Source organism: Chaetura pelagica, unplaced genomic scaffold, assembly GCF_000747805.2.
Source record: "Chaetura pelagica isolate M959 unplaced genomic scaffold, ChaPel_1.0 scaffold3, whole genome shotgun sequence".
NCBI classification, from domain to species: Eukaryota; Metazoa; Chordata; class Aves; order Apodiformes; family Apodidae; genus Chaetura; species Chaetura pelagica.
Window position 1 is genome coordinate 2,378,011 of NW_009952974.1, and position 5,112 is coordinate 2,383,122.

Sequence of the window (5,112 nt, forward strand, 5' to 3'; positions counted from 1 at the left end):
GCAGCCTTGTTCTGGGTGTTTACGCTCAGTAATAATTGAATGTTTCATTTTAAATAATTTTTAGGTACAGACAGTTAAGTGGCATATTGAAGTTGAGCTGAAAGGGGAATAACTGATTAATGATGGCTGGGAAGAGAAAGGTGTTTTTAGTCAGAGGGCTCCTTGGTGTTATGAACAAAACAGAGCATACACAGTTATAATCCCACCTTGTTGTGTGGATGAGATCCTTGAAGTGTTCTACAGCTCTGAGCACTGCCTGGGGACAGCTGTGCAGGAAGAAGCAGGCTCTGCCTTTCAGGGGTAACAGCATGAGCTGTAATTCCTCCTAGATTATGTTTGCTAGACCTAAACTACCGGAAGGGAGTGCATGTTGTTCTTGCAGAGGTTTTCTTTCTTTGTTTTGGTTTGCAGGTGTTTGTTGTGGGGTTTTTTTTCAGTTAGTTTGGTTTTGTTTTTTCCTTTTAAACTGGAGCAGGCTAATTGTACTGCCTGACAGCTTCGTTCTGAGCACCATCACTGCCCCAGCTACCAGGCAAACCAGCTCTGGTCTCAAGACATCTGTCACCACAACAGTGAACCTGGAAGCAGCAGGCACTAGGAAGGAATGTGGCTTAGCCAGATTGAACAGATCCTGCAGCACTTAATGCTTCACAGCTGGGTCAGAATTGGAAAGCTGACTTGAAGCTGAGGCATTTGATTCATGTCTATATTCATGTAACACACTTGATTCATCCCCACAGTCATGGGGATTGCATTTTGCACCTTCCTGAGAGGAAGGCTCATCCCAGCAGAGAGATTAATTGTGTCAGGGCGGGCAACTCAAGTCCTTAAGAGGCATAGCTGAGACACCAAAGCCTACACTCAGCAAGAGCTGATCCTCAGAAGCATCTGAGAAAATCAACTTTCCTTATTTTATGTTAACACACCAAACTGTCTTAACAGGGTTGCCCCACTGCAACAAGACCCAAATGTAATAAATGGTCCCATTGGTCTAGTTTACATTTGTGTGTTGGCACTGCTGTGCCAAAAAGATTAGAAACTAGTTAGGAAACACCTGAGTCACATCTGCTGCCTTTAGTGATTCACCAGGCTCTGAGGGAGCAGATCTGCAGCACATGGCAGCCCCATGTCAGTGCACAGGGGCACCTCAGCAGAGCTGGGGCTGGCAAGAGCCTGTCCTGCCATCCTGTTGCTGCACTTGTCTGCTCTCCCTGCTGACCTGAGAGGCTGGGTCCAGCCATGGATCACTGCTGCTGGCAGCAGTCGTGATGGGGAGGAGAGGCTGCAAATGCTTCTTTTTAATTCACTGAGCAAAAATAGTCCTGCAGTAAAAAAGCTTTTATATCTAAAAGAGGTACAGGTGGGGGAGGAAAGGCATGGGCAGGGAAGTGGAGGAGGTAGGTGGCAACGCCTCCTTCCACTCCCCACAACATGAACTTCCTCAGCTTCAGCTTTCCTCCCAGCACAGAGATCATGGTGACATACCCTCACAGTATCTACACTGAACATTTTCTCCCTTTGCATTCAGGCTGACTGTCCTAGAAAAGGCTCCTTGAATATTTCAAATGTCTTCAGGACTTGCCCCTGTGGGCAGAGGCTCTGGTGTGTGCTCTGGGGGACCTGTCTTGGGCTCTGTGTAGGAGCAACTGTTCTCAGGAGGCTGAACCACCCTTGTTCAGAGGCACATCACTCACTGCTCCAAACACACACCCTCTGTCTGGGAAGAGTTGTGGCTTATGCCTGTCTGGGTGCAGCCCATGATTTAAGGGCCAGGCTGTGGCCAGAAGCCATTAGCAGAGAGGATGGGAAGGAGAGCAAACCAACCTGTTTAGGATGCCAAGCAAAAGCACCAGAAGGACTTTGTGTCTCAGAGGCACAATATAAAACATCAGTCCTACACTCAGCACACTGGGGCAGAGAGAGAAATGACCACAAATTCAGAAAGTCACATATGGCAAATGGCTCAAACATCAGTAAAAGAAATGTACAGCTCTGACCCAATTGGCAGGATACCAAGGGCCATGATTTTTGACAGCATTTCTAAATTCATGGCCACTGGGTGTGAAAGCTTGCACAAGTTGTTACATATTCATAACATTAAAATATAAATTATTTTTTACCTCCCTGGTGACAGCCTGTGGCTCAACAAAGAGCAGGAACCCAGCATCTAGCCCTCTACAACCAAGAGAAAACTTCACTTCTCCTCAAAAAGAGTATCCCCTCCTTGCTGTCAGCAGTGGACATGGCAAGAGCTGAGGTGGCAACCTGGAACCATCACCAAGGGGTCACAGTGGTGACATATTCATCATCCCTGAGTGATGAGAAGCAGTTGCTGCTGCACGGCTCAGTGATGAAGCCCAGGGGCAGTCTGGCCTGCACGTTTATCTCTGCATGTATGTCCCATCACAGAATCCTAGGGGTTGGAAGGGACCTCGAAAGACCATCTAGTCCAACCCCCCTGCCAGAGCAGGGTCACCCAGAGCACATCACACAGGAACGTGTCCAGGCAGGTTTTGAATGTCTCCAGTGAAGGAGACTCCACAACCTCTCTGGGCAGCCTGTTCCAGGGCTCTGTCACTCTCGCAGTAAAGTTTTTTCTGATATTCACATTGAGCCCGCTATGCTCCAATTTGCACCCATTACCCCTTGTCCTATCACTGGTCATCACTGAGAAAAGTCTAACTCCATCTCCCTGACACTCACCCCTTACATATTTGTAAACATTGATGAGGTCACCCCTCAGTCTCCTTTTCTCCAAGCTAAAGAGACCCAGCTCCCTCAGCCTTTCCTCATAAGGGAGATGTTCCACTCCCTTAATCATCTTTGTGGCTCTGCACTGGACTCTTTCAAGCAGTTCCCTGTCCTTCCTGAACTGAAGGGCCCAGAACTGGACACAATACTCCAGATGTGGCCTCACTAAGACAGAATAGAGGGGAAGGAGAACATCTCTTGACCAACCAACCACACCCTTTCTAATGCACCCCAGGATGCCATTGGCCTTCTTGGCCACAAGGGCACATTGCTGGCTCATGGTCATCCTCCTGTCTACCAGGACCCCCAGGTCTCTTTCACCTACACTGCTGCCCAGCAGGTCAGCCCCCAACCTGTATTTACAGGGGCAGCGTGACAGAGAAGACATGGCTGGCTCCCAGGTCAGCACCTGTTGCAGTTTCTCAGTAAAACCTAGCTCTAGGTTTTGAGGGCACAAACTTTGATCCTTCCAAAGTGAAGCTGTGGTGAAACTGTGCCACTGAGTTCTGATTCCTTGTGGTGGCTCATAAAAACCACTTCATGAAGGTCTGAAGCTGACACTTCAAGCACTGAAGAACTTTTAAACCCAATTTCCTGGTAAAAGAAGGGAGCCTACATCTTTTCAGGTTGGAAAGGTCACTCACAGAAAGGGGTTTCATCTCCCTAGGGACTACATGACTTCTGTGGAGCCATTCCCTACTCCGTCATTGCTATGGGGAGAGCATCTCTGAGCTTCCGTGGCAGCCAGAGTTAAACTTGTTCTTAAGTTCCTCTCTCAGCTCTGCTATTCCCTCTCCTCCTACTCCCACAGCGAGGCCCATTCGAAGCACTAAGCAGTAAAACACAAAGCACTGACCTCCTGCTGCCTGGGCAGGGCACATGAATCCAGCCCAATTAGCAGCAGCCCTAATAAAGCTGGCTGAAAACCCTCCATTTAAATGAAAAATGGTATTGTATAAATAGAAGGCAGGGTAAGCAGGGCCATAACACAACTTCTTGCCATCTGCAGATGAACAGCCTCATAAGTTACAAGGAGCTCAACACCTTAGCTGAGCTCCAGTCTGTTTTTCCCTGGGGAGGCAATGCCTCTGCCTCCTGCTGTGCCTTCACTCAGGGCTTTAGGGCTTTATCCAAAGAGATTAGGGTCTCTGCTGCAGCTAAAACCAGAGATTTCTGCTGTGTAGTGGTACTTCATTGAAATGTAACTTAATGGCTGAAAGCTAAAGAATTGCAGAGACTGACTCCATGCACTGAGGTCACATCATCACTGCTTTAGCCATGACTGGCTCCTGCTGATACCACAACAGCACCACCAATCTTCTACCCAGTGATGGTCCCCTGGGGACAACCCAGCCTGACCAAGCCTCCTCTAATTCCAGCCAGGGACATGATGGCATCAAAGGCCTCCAAATCACCAATGTATTTAGCTAAGCATATAAATAGACCAGATTCCCACCAAGTTACATCCATGAGGAGCCTTACAGGCAGACCAAGGCCAGAGAGCAACAAAGCCAACTGCAAGATACAGCACACACCATGAGAGGCATCCCCAGCCCCATGACTGATTTTCTGTGCCTGCCAGCCTTCTTATGACCATTTTTAACTTCAAAAATAATGTTTAAAGCTTTATTAGAGGAAGCACTAGAGCACTGAATGGTACAAAACAAGCCTGATCTTGCTGGGGCAAGGGAGAAAGGAAGAGGTGGTCAAGCAGGTCTTTCCCATCTCTTCCTCTTTGGAGAGTTAATTAGCAAGGCAAGGTAATGGTATTTTTGCACTTACCGTATGTGCTGATTACAACAAACTTTGTCCTGCATGTTAAAGTCAAAAACATCTCCTATCCACCAAAAAGCAATCAGGTCCAATTAACAAAGATGTAATTTCCCCACATGCTGCTATTAACGAAATCCAGTGTTCCTAACACCAGGAATACAATTAACCCAGTTAACCAGGGCTCTGGTCCCAGCAGCGCAGAGCTGAGCCCTGCAGCTCCAGCTGCTCCCTGCTCCAGGGGTGGCTTTGGGACCGGCAGGCTCAGCCCACAGCCCAGCAGGGACAGAGCTTTCCTTAGAAACAGAACAGCACGGCTGCCCTGAGCCTCACAGCTCCTGACTCCACCAGGACAGGCAGCACCCCAGGCCCATCCTTGGGTTGGTCAAACACCCAGCAAAAACCAACAGTCCCTTAACCCAGAGCATCTCCTGCTGCCATTCCCACATTCGGGCCTCACACAACAGGGCAGGAGGAGCACAGATGCACCTTCCTCACCCCCTGAAGCAGAACAACTTACTGTTGGGGAGCAGCAGGAGGAGCTGGGCACAGTCCATCCCAGCCTTCCCAGGCACCAGCCGTGAGCCAGGA